Source organism: Vipera berus (assembly GCF_964194415.1).
Source record: "Vipera berus genome assembly, chromosome: 2".
Lineage (NCBI taxonomy): Eukaryota > Metazoa > Chordata > Lepidosauria > Squamata > Viperidae > Vipera > Vipera berus.
In genome coordinates, this window is record NC_138203.1 from 59383992 (window position 1) to 59396626 (window position 12635).

At 39.0% G+C, this 12635-nt stretch overlaps 1 protein-coding gene across 2 annotated transcripts in view; it reads right to left on the reverse strand.

Annotated features, from left to right (window-relative positions):
* Window positions 1-7947, reverse strand: part of SYK (spleen associated tyrosine kinase) — a 48972-nt gene extending 41025 nt beyond the window's left edge. For both annotated transcript variants that reach the window (XM_081315738.1, XM_081315737.1), the window contains exon 1: window positions 7815-7947. The gene's annotated coding sequence lies outside the window, so the exon portion shown is untranslated. The remainder of the gene's footprint in view (window positions 1-7814) is intronic.
* Window positions 7948-12635: the final 4688 nt, after the last annotated feature.

The following is a 12635-nucleotide window of genomic DNA, read 5'->3' on the forward strand; positions in this document are numbered from 1 at the left end:
TGATGAAATGCATGACCATTAAAAGCCATACCTAATGTCAGAATTAATAGAGCAATAAGCAAAAATAAAATTTTACTCATGAAAGTAAACAAAATCAATTGGAACAAAGTGATATAATGACCTTAATATTCTTTAATTTAAGTGAAAATATTCCTATTAGCATGTCAGTGTAGCACAATAGCTAATGTCCACCTACCTCAACTTCCACAATTATGGATTGTTATATATAGCAGTAACACATGATGAGCTTACTTTAATGTTGCAAAGTTGCAGACGATTTGCTTTAGTCTTGTTATGCATTGCTTTATGGCTCTGAAATCTCCTGCATTTTTTGGTCTGAAAAACCCATGTTTCCTTCAGAAATATTCCCATGGGATTGATGAAACATAAAAATCAAAGAGGACACAGGAGAAATCTACAAATACTTCTGCCCCATAATTACTTGCAAAACCCTGGCATTCCACCAATATGAATGTCACCAAAAAATTACTACACTGATTAAAAAAAGCTAAGCAAATCAATCAAATTGAAAGACAATGTAAAAAAAAATAGAAAAGATGTTGACACATAATCACTATGCAGCATATATATATCTATGCAGATGCATAACAACAACAATAATCCAGAAATACTTTGCAACTTTAAATTAAAAACTGTTCATTACTTGGATGACTTTTCTATCTATTTTTGCTGACACACGAACTGAAGACAAGAACCACCTACACCCCTAGAAACTGAGGTTACGCATAAATTGCACACATAAATAATTCTCAAGCACACCATTTCTAACTATCTGTATGGTGGAAAATTAAAATTACTGAATTTAAAGATTAGAGAGTCTCCAGATGGCAGGGTAAATTGAGGAAGGAGCAATGTTTATTTCTTTTTTAACTGTGTCTAAACAAATATCTTCTGAACACTTCCCTTTTGGCTGGTTTCATTTTAGGTTAATACCTTAACTGGAATAGATTAGAAACTAGTTTGGGGAAGGTTCTTCAGTGCTTCTTAGGCCTCTCTCAACGTAATGTCCAACGCCCCTTCCTACTGGTCCCAGCAAGTTTCACATGGGCAGCTGGGGGAATTTCCAAGATTGAATTTCTTTGCAATGGGGTACTCTCTTTCCATCCCTGAAGGCAAAAATCTGAAAAAACCTCTATGCTTCAGTGACATCTTCAGAAGTTTTTAACATAAACCTTCTTAAACATAACTAAAGGTATTATGACTGTTGAAAACCTTGAGGAAAGGTAGCACAGTCTAAAATTTGCCTTACAGTATTGTCTTGCTTGCAGATTCCAGTTACATGATACAGTACTTCTATTTAAAGCTCAGCCACAATGGAGCAGAGATACTGTGTATGTGGTTCAGGCCTATGCTGCTGGCTTAGTCTAGTGAAGGACACAAATGTTTTATTGTCTTGTCTAGCAACCTACTGGCCTTTGGACCCCCTCAAAACAGTGGCATCAGGTACCTAATTACAAATTGGTATCACTCAGCAGAAATAGAGAGGTCTGTTAGTTTTGATTTCTTCTTCACTAGTCTTTTTATCTCAGATTTGGTCCCTCTCATATGTAAATAAAAGGGACGCGGTGGCTCAGTGGGTTAAGACGCTGAGCTTGTCGATCAGAAGGTCGGCAGTTTGGCAGGTCGAATCCCGAGTGCCGCGTAACAGAGTGAGCGCCTGTTAATCGTCCCAGCTTCTGCCAACCTAGCAGTTTGAAAGCACGTAAAAACACAAGTAGAAAAATAGGGACCACTACGGTGGGAAGGTAACAGCGTTCCGTGAGCCTTTGGCGTCTAGTCATGCTGGCCACATGACCACGGAGACGTCCTTGGACAAGCGCTGGCTCTTCGGCTTTGAAACAGAGATGAGCACCGGCCCCTAGAGTTGGAAACGACTAGCACGCATGTGCGGGGGAACCTTTACCTTTACCTTTATATGTAAATAAATCTGTAATTTTTGCTAACTTTTTACTGAAAGATCTACACTAAACAAAATTTTCTCTCATCCCTATGTATTCTTATATTTGTCTGGAAAACAGCCAGACACAAAATGAGTGAATATTCATGGGGTAATTTGGAATTGGCTAGATAAGGAGGCTTGTCACATAACCCTGAAAAACATTGATTGGGGTCTGAAACTCAGACCTCATAGAAAAATGGAGGGTGTCTCTTATATCCCATTAGCAAAATTAGGAGTTAGGTCTGCAGCATAAAGAGTTTTAAATTGTCTGTCTACACCAGGGGTGAGGAACTATGGTCCCTTTATGACTTGAAGATTTTAACTCCTAGAATTCCTGAGTTAAGCCATGCTGGCTCAGGAATTCTGGGAGCTGAAGTCCACAGGTCATAAAAGGGCCATAGTTCCCCGCCCCTGGTCTATACCATCATCATGCTTCTTAATCATCTCATATTAATTGTGATATTGAACCAGTATATATTCTTGCTAAGAGAAGCCACTGTAGTTCATAAACTATATGTTAAACATGTTCCTAATGAATGGGGAAAGTTAAACAAAGATGGTTACTGTAGTATTATTTAACCTGCTTTGATCTATGATACAAAAAAAGCTAGCTCAAAATCCCATTAACATTATTTATGATCTGTATAATTGAAGATAGTTCAAATGTCAGAAACTATTACAAACAATAATAAAATATGATAATTCAATAGGTAAAATTAAAGTCTTCATGATTTTTACTTTTTACACTTTAACAATATTTCTCTGAATACAAATAATTGGATATTCAAGATTGATATATTTTTTGCTAATGTATCACAATAAACATTGTAACAGTTATATTTCTCCTTGTAGCATATAGTAATAAGAAAAAATAATAGGCAAAAATACATAAAGTAAATAGGACATTAGTTTTACAATAGATAAAAGCATGAGATTTGGAATAGAATGTTATACTAATTTATTCTATGCTTATTTAGTTAATATGATTATTTTAAAGACTGCTTTTGCTAGATTTTGATTTTATTATCTCTATGAATATAGAGATAATACTCCCTCATTATAACTGTATATATTTTTAATCAGTCAGCTTGACTTATTCCCAGAATTATTGGATTCAAATGTTGTTATATTTAGAAAGATTACCTAATATCAATAAGACTAAATAATAATTCAAAAGTGTCATCTCATTTATTTCAGTAGGTTTATTCTGTGCATAACTAAATTTGGATTCTCCCAATTGAAAAAGATATAATTATGACAATTATTTTCTTTTAATCTTTTCTTAAGAAATATATGCTCTGCTAAGATAATAATTTGAATTTGAGGTAAACCTTTATAAAGTTTAAGTTTTATAGAGAAGAATTACTATTCAAGAGCTGTCTCTAGAATGTAAAAACAATTACTATGGTAAAACCAACTTTTTCTCACCTTTTACTGAAAAAGTTGTAGATACCTGTTTTGAGTTCCATTATTGGGTCTCAATATACCTGCATACAGTATTGGTTATCAAGCAGAAAGCCAGTTGGTTGACTTTAGGCCAGTTACTCTTTCTCTCTCTCTCTCTCTCTCTGTCTTGCAACCACTTGCAAAGATGGTAGCAAGAAAACCGCAGGGACTTGTCCAGGCAATTGCCAGGAGCCAAAACTGACAGAAAAGCAGGCAGCTGCACACACACCCAATGTTTTCATGTACTAAGATTAGATAGTCTTACAAAATTCAGTAAAATTAGTTTGAGGGGGAAAATGTACATATTTGCAGTTTTGCAGCAAAAAATTATGTGTCAACAGGGTTAATTGAATTTAAATACATAATGTTTAAAGGATATATTAAGGGATGGAAAAGAATTGGCCATAACATTTATATTATGCGGGTTGAAGTAATCCAAATCTTTGCATGTAATCAAAAGCCCTGGTTATTTATGGTCTGCATTCATGTTGTCTGCTTACCTATGGTACGGCAGGGATATTTTTTTTTAATTACATTTATATCCCGCCCTTCTCCGAAGACTCAGGGTGGCTTACAAGCTTAGCAGTATTTTGAATTTCTTTCTCACACTTCCCATTTTCTGAGGACTATTGTAATTTTTTTCCCCTTAATGGTTCAATCAGTCTTTCCCCAAGATAAATTCTACAATACCAGGAGTGTCAAACTGCCAGCCCATGGGCCGGATGCATCATCCAGAAGCAACGCCCACTCCATTGCCAGCAATGGCAAAATAGTCCCAATACATCTCGCAACGTCATGTGACATCACAAGTTTGACATGTCTGCATTACACTAAGAAAGGTCAGCAACCTGGGGTGTTACAACTAAATCAGATTAATGGACGAACCACCTCTTCCTATTTGTGCTGTATCTATCTATCCCATTCTGCCCAGGAGAGACATGCTCCAGGTCTCATCTACTAATGTGTGTCATCTCTTCAGGCCCAGGAAGAGAACTTCTTTATTGTGGCACCTGCCCTTTGGAATATCATCCGCACCAGAGATTAGATTGCAAGGGTTTGAAGATATGGCTTTGCTTCTGGACTTGGGGATCTAGACATGTGGCAGAACCTGCCAATGGCTATACTGAATTTTGCTGAAGTGTTTCTGGAACCCTACTGTTGATTTTATTTAATAATTTTAATTCATAAAATGTGCTTTTTATATGCTTTTATACTGTATTTTTATTCCTTTTAGTTCTGTTTTTTTCACTGTTTTCAGCTCCCAAGACTTATATATTTGAGATGGGCAACCCTATGAATCGATAAATGGCCCACCACAGAGCTAGTGCCTCCATCCAGCCATGGAGCTCTGAATTTCTATTTCCCCTTCATCTATTCAAGAGGTCAGAAAACCAGTTTTTTCCCCCTTGGACAAAAGATACTGCATTGACTTGAAATGTATTGCACAAGGTTACTACTATTAGTAACATCCACAAAACCAGCCACCACATCCCACCCTAATGTTCTTCCTCCTATCCTCCCTTACCATATCTGTTTCACTCTTCTCCTTAGCTGCCTGCCCTTCTTCCATCCTGACCAAATACAGATCCTTTGCTTTTTCTGCTTCTCTTATTGTGTCTTTGAAAGGACCATTACTGCTCTCAACTGCAGCAGCTAAACTGAAAAAATTGCAACCTTTGTTTAGGTCCAGTGGTGACATGCTGTCCACCAATTGCAGAGGAAAGGGAACAGCTTACACAGGAAAGAATTGAATTTGTTGGGGGGGGGGCAGACAGAAAGAGAATCTCTCTTTACTCACTCCTCACAGGGAAGTACTGTCCCAAGTGTGAAGATGGCAACTCTATCTTGAATCCTACTTTAATAGGGCCTACAGATCTCTGAGATATTCAAAAGTGAAATTAACCTCCAACTTAGCCTACCAGTTTCACACATTCAGAATTTGTCAGCAGCACCCATTGGATGTCATCAGGGTGTTTCTAAGGGGATAGAACAAGGGGGAAAAACAGACTCCCAAGACACTATTCTTAAGTTAACAGCCATATACAGACACTGCAATAGAAATGGAAAGTTTGTCTTAAGATAATACCAGAGCCAGTCTGGTCTAGTGGTTAAGGCATCAGGCTGGGAACCGGGAATTCTAGTCCTGCTTTGGGTCCTAGGAAGGAGGCAATGGCAAAGAAAAATGCAGGGACTGGTCCAAGCAGTTGCCAGGAGTCAACAATGGCTCACAGGCATAACACATCCAACACACATCCTAAGAAGTTAAATCTACAACCCTTAAAAAAATTAAGTTAAAAACCCCTAAGTTAAAAATTAAAAATTTTTTTAAAAAAAGTACTAATCAAGCATGACGCAGAAAGCAAATGAAACCTGAGAATCTTGCTCATGAAGTATCAATCTTAACTTCCAATCCCATTTCATTTTTATCCTCCTGTAGGCAGAAAGCCATGGCAAATCTAGACAGCACACTAAAAAGCAGAGACATCACCCTGTCAACAAAAGTGCATACAGTCAAGGCTATGGTCTTCCCAGTTGCAATGTATGGCAGTGAAAGTTGGACCATAAAAAAGGCTGAGCGCCAAAGAATTGAGTCCTTTGAACTCTGGTGCTGGAGAAGACTCCTGCGAGGCCCTTGGACTGCAAGGCGATCAAACCGGTCAGTCCTAGAGGAGATCAACCCTGACTGCTCTTTAGAAGGCAAGATCCTGAAGCTAAAACTCAAATACTTTGGCCACCTAATGAGAAGGAAGGACTCACTGGAGAAGAGCCTAATGCTGGGAAAGATTGAGGGCAATAGAAGAAGGGGACGACAGAGAATGAGGTGGCTGGATGGAGTTACTGAAGCAGTAGGCGTGAGCTTAAATGGACTCCAGAAGATGGTAGAGGACAGGAAAGCCTGGAGGCACGTTGTCCATAGGGTCGCGATGGGTCAGACACGACTTCGCAACTAACAGCAACAACAACAGGCAGATGGTCTATTATCAATGCCTCTGTACATAGTATTCTGATTCCTAGTTTCCAGTCATCTGCATCAAGCCACCCTATTTCTGCACTTATTGTCAAGCAGCTTCTTTTACTTCCCTATCTTGTGTGGCCTGTAACATTTTTTTCTTTTCTTTTTGAAGCACAACTTCAAAAATATTCATTCACCAGACAGATAAAATCATGCCTATAAGGCAACTTTTGTCAGATTGATCTGTGTGCTAATATAACGAGACAGGATAAAAAGCACAAGACGAAATTGTGCTTGATTTAAAAAAAAAACTACTTCCACTTGTAGTCTGTATATTATGAAATCCTTCACAAAGAAAAGCAATCTGAAGTCAACTTCAGGAGCAACGCAGCTTTCACTTCGGCTTTGTCAATGCTTGTAATTCTTCATTAAAAACTACTATGTTTCTAGGTGCATCCATGTAACTATTATCCATAACTGTTCCACAGACATACATCCGCCTGTCACAACCTAGTGAACCTCCAGTTGTGTTGGACCACAGCTACCAACCATTTTGAGAGAGAAGGCGAGAACTGTAATCTAAGGCAGGGGTCTCCAACCTTGGCAACTTTTAAGACTTGTGGACTTCAACTCCCAAAATCCCTCAGCCAGCTTCGCTGGCTGAGGGATTCTGGGAGTTGAAGTCCACAAGTCTTAAAAGTTGCCAAGGTTGAGGAGGAGCCCTGATATAAGGCACCCGCGATTTTTCAACGACTTCCCACCGACGAACCTGCTTTCTTTTCATCCTCCTCTTCCACACAGGACACGCCTCTTTCCCCCGAAACGACTCACCCGCCGCCTCGTTTCGGCAAAGCTCGACCTCGCATCCCCACCTCCCGCCTTCCAAAACCACCTTTTGTTATTGCTCGGTTTGGAGGGTATTGTTCTCCAGTCACTCTCGTCTCCTCAAACTTAAAAAAAAGTATGGAAGCCTTAACTCGAACCTCGGATTTCCTCCTCCTCCTCCTCCTCCTCCCGCAGTTACCCAACTCCAAATCCGGGCTGACAGAAACCTCGAAGAGGGGAAATCCCGAAGCCCCCCTTTTGTCACCCCTCCCGCTCTTGAAATCCGGGAAGGAACGCCTCTTACTGGAGAAACCAATAGGACAGGTGGAGGGAACCTCCGATTAAGGCAGGGGTCTTCAAACTTGGCCCTTTTATGACTTGTGGACTTCAACTCCCAGAATTCCTCAGCCAGCGTGCCTGGCTGAGGAATTCTGGGAGTTGAAGTCCACAAGTCATAAAAGGGCCAAGTTTGAAGACCCCTGGATTAAGGGGCCTCTCCTCTCCAGCCCCTGCCTTTTGCAGCGGCGGGAGGGAATTTGCGGAGAGACGCGCTTCCCAGGGGAAATCCTGGTCAGTTTGCGTGTTCAGGATAATCGGCGGCAAGGCTTCGCCTTCCCCACTAACCGGTACCTCGGTGCCAGCTCCCGAATCGGCGCCCTTCTCCCAGACGCCTCGGTTCTTTTCTGCCCGCGCCAGCTGGGCGACTCAGCCGAAAGCCCCGGTCGGTTCAGGATGAGTGGAGCGCTCGCTTCCTCATTTTCTCCTTTCGCAGCCCCAACTATTTCCTCAGCTCGGAGGCTCAGCTGAGTAACACTTCCTCGTCGGACGAAGAAGCATCTGGCTTCGTTTGGTTAAGAGCCTCACAGGCCGATTAGGGAAGGAGCAAAAAAAGAAAAAGAAAAAAAAAAGCCCGGTTTGGGCGAGTAACCTGTTCAAATCGGGCAACGGGCGCTTCCAAAGACTTCCGCGGGAACGGGGCACCTTTCAGACGTCCAGCTTTACCAGCAAGTCCGGCAAAAAAAAAAGTTTGAGGAATTAACATTGGCTGTCACAGTCCACCGCCTGCTTCTAAAGTCTTGTGACCCGCAAGACCTTGGCTTATGTTTAAAATTTTCCAGAGGGATAGCTGCGTTAATCTGCAGCTGCAAAAAAAAAAGCAAAAAAAAAGCAGATTGACTGTGGGCATGTTTAACACCAATGTGATTTGGCATGGACTTTGTGGAATTGCTTCCACTTGTTTTATTACGTTTATTAACTCGATAATAAACTTGAGCATTTTCTATTCAGTAGACCCTTAAACTGAAAACAAGATGCCTAAAACCACAAATAGGGGATACTTGATAAGATTTGTTTTATTTCATTCCTAAGATTGCCCGCTATGTTGACTCTGAAGGGAAAAAAAAATCTGATGTGAGAAGTGATCTAAGGGGAAAAGCTAACTCTCCTTTCTTCTCTTCTTCAATATAGCTTGGAAGCTGGAAGAAGGTATCTAGGGGAGGCTTCCCGGATAGGCAGCTGCTAGGGTCCCTTTTGCTTCTGTCCCGATTTGCAGGATGTAAGAAAGCAAGAATAAGCACCATCTTGCTTATTCTCTGAGAGCAGATTGTCAGATCTTAGGGCCCACATTGGTAACCTGAGACTTGAGCACAAACAGTTCATCTGACTCCATGGGGGTTAGAAAATCGGTCAACTGGGGTTTTATTTATGCAGGGACAAATATAATTTTTTTAAAATTTGTTTTTAACTTTTGTATCTTGGTTTTTTAATCACCCTGCAAACCGCCCTGAGTCCTTCGGGAAAGGGCGGTATATAAATGTAATAAAATAAATAAAATAAATAAATAAACAGATGAGGAACCAACTCATTCTCTCACTTGCTGTTCTCCCCTCTCCATCGCATCCTGATGAGAACTGAGCCAAAATAGCCCATATTTACATATCAACCAATGAGAGAATTGAAATAGGAAGTGCAAGAAAACAGACTTTTCTAAAGGAGAAAACAGGTGAACAACAGCCATTACTTCTTGGAGGGAAGAAAAAGTACAACATGGAGGCAGCTACCGCTTCCTTTCACTTTCTTTGGGAGTATGGATGGAGTGGATAAGTGTGCTAAAGAAGAGAGAACAATTGTTGCCCTTAGTTCTTATTGAGCCTTTGCATTTTTCAAAGACCTGAGGAAGAATGTAATAATGACTCTTTTGCTACTCATAATTTTTCCTTTGATTATTCAGCAGGCAAGTTCAGCATGGAACAGCCTTCTTATCTGCAGACCTGAATTTTTCCTCCAGGCAATACACTGGTATACCAAATTTTGCCATTCAGAAAAATGGGAGGAACAAGAGAAACATCTTCTATTTCTGTGCTTTTGTTAATCCTCTCCAAAAATCAGGCAACAGGTACAGTCTGTCTGCTAAACATCACTATTGGGTAGAGGAGATCACAGATCAGTGGACTTTGTATATTTATTTATATATAGTAACGCATTTCTTAGACATATTTAGCTATTATCTTGAAAGAGAACCATCTATATCAGGTTGCTTATGTTTATGTTAAATGAGCCCAGGGAGGGGAAGAAATATCAGTGCTTTTGAAAAAGAAAAGTCCTTAGCCTTTACAGGTGGTCCTCAACTTACAACCATTCATTTAGTGACTATTGAAAGTTACAACAACAGTGAAAAAAGTGACTTATAGTCATTTTTCACTCTTATGACCATTGCAGTATCCCCATGATCATGTGATCAAAATTTTTGAATGCTTGGCAATTGGTCTGGATTTGATGGTTGCAGTGTCCCAGAGTCATGTAATCCCTTTTTCTGACAAGCAAAGTTAATGGAGAAGCCAGATTCACTTAACAATTGTGTTACTAATTTAACAACCACATTTATTCACTTGACACCTGTGCAAGAAAGGTTGTAAAATGGGGCAAAACTCACTTTACAATTGTCCTGCTTAGTGGAAATGTTATCATAAGTCAAGGACTATTTGTATCGTCTCTATCTGACACTCAATTCCATATATTCTAATTAACAAATACAGCAGCATCATAGTACATTGAAAGCTTTATACTGTACTACTTTTGAAATTGTGTTTAGGAACATTTTTTTAAAAAAATTGCCTGCTGTGAATTCCCAGAATGCTGTGACATTCGCAGCTACTCCTATGCAAAGGTGTGAGTGGGGAAAAAGTTAAGAGTAAGTTATGCAACATCTGGATGTCTGTCATTTTGAAATTTCCCAACCAGCTGGTTAAGTCAGTTTCTTTCAGATATTATATAGTATTAATAGTAATAGTAGAAATAATGATAATAAATGTGTTGGAAATAGGTACAAGAACAAACTGCTTTTATTGTTTCATGTCTCTGGAGTGAAAAAAGTTCTAGATATTAATATTAAACAGTTAAGTTAAATTCAGTAAAGGTATTAGCCTTTATGTAGAATAAATCATCATAAAACAAGTATTTAGATTCTTCTGTGTTACTGAGAGATTTCATTGATAGTACATTGATGATTCCTCTCTGTAGTTCTCTGTAGATGAAATCTCATGCTGTTGAAATGATTTCTTTCGATATGCATAGACTAGAGTATTGCCTTTATTAACATTTGGATCCCATTTGCTATTATACCATTTAGCTCTGTGTTTCTTCAAGTATTTCAAAATAAGCTTAAAGATACAATTCTGCTAAACATGAATTTCCTTAGGTAGAATTCAATAGTCACAGTACTAAAATAGATCAGTTGGATCTTTTCCAGCAGATTTTGCCAATTTTCTGTTACAAGGGATTCTAGAATGTCTTTGTCAAATATGTCCTTTATCTCCTTGTAACTTGAAAGAGAGCACTACTCTAGTAGTAAAGATGCCTGTATATTTTGTAATGAATAATCAGGGATGAGTATGTAAGGGACAAAATTTAATTTGAATTAAGATGTATAATTTTTCCTCCGTGGGTATTTTTGTGATTTTCTATACTTACCGTAAGTGTTTGCTTTAATTAGGGATAGTTTAATCTTAATCTCACTCGGTTGTCAAGAGGGCAACCTTTTATTGGAATTGGAAGGCAGCAATTGCCTCAATACTCACAGACAGAGAAAACACTTATCAACATACAAACATCTTGGTGAGAAATGATGGTATTTTTTAAAAAAGTGGATGCCTGTCCTGCATCCCTTCCTCCCACAAAGATGAAGGTGCTTTTTTTAAAAAAAAAAAATCTGTTCTCTGCTTAATATGCATTTCTTTCATTGAACTCTTCATCTTGCTTCTTATATGTCTTGCTTCCTCCTCTTTCCAAAATTAGCCTTTGCTATTCCTGTATTTTCAGATTAATATTAATAATTACTTCTCCCAAAGTTCCTAAGCTGTAAACCATTTGAGACTTAAATTGAAATGGACATTTCTTCCCTCAGTTCTGTCAGCCTGATCACGCCTCCAGTGCAGAATATTAAGTCCTTTATTAGAGAGAGAGAAAGGGGGAGAAATCCCAGGGAAGCCTTTACTTGCAGGCCTCAGTATTTGTGCTAGGGCATGTCACCGAGGTCCAATCATTCAGAAGTATAGCCTCCTTCAGGTCCAGTCTCAAATTTGCAATTTTTGTCTAAAAGTGCTCTCTCTTTCACTCACTCACTCACTCACTCACTCACTTCCTCATTTCTTTTTGCAGCCCTAATTGTTTCTTCTGTGCCAGGGTTCAGTTGAACAACACTTCAGCCTTTTCTGCATTGCAGCCTTAAACTGCTCGACCTTTCACATATACATTGGTTGGAAATTAAACTGGTTTAAGACATTCTTTTCTGAGTTCTAACCCTTTTCTTTTCTTTGGCCATGGTGATGCATGGCATGTTGAAGTATAATAATAATAATAATAATAATAATAATAATAATAATAATAATAATAATAATAATAATAATAATAATAATAATAATAATAATAATAATAACATAATAATAATAATAATAATAATAATAATAATAATAATAATAATAATAATAATAATAAGAAGAAGAAGAAGAAGAAGAAGAAGAAGAAGAAGAAGAAGTTGGAAGGGACCTTGGAGGTCATCTAGTCCAACCCCCTGCTCAGGCAGGAAACCCTATACCATTTCAGGCAAATGGCTGTCCAGTCTCTTCTTAAAAACCTCCAGTGTTGGAGCATTCACCACCTCTGGAGGCAGGTTGTTCCACTGGTTAGTTGTTCTAACTGTCAGGAAGTTTCTCCTTAGTTCTAGGTTGCTTCTCTCCTTGACTAGTTTCCATCCGTTGCTTCTTGTCCTGCTTTCAGGTGCTTTGGAGAATAGCTTGACTCCCTCTTCTTTGTGGTAGCCCCTGAGATATTGGAACATTGCTATCATGTCACCCCTCACCCTTCTGTTCGTTAAACTACACATACCCAATTCCAGCAACCGTTCCGTATATGTTTTAGCCTCCAGTCCCCCAATCATCTTTGTTGCTCTTCTCT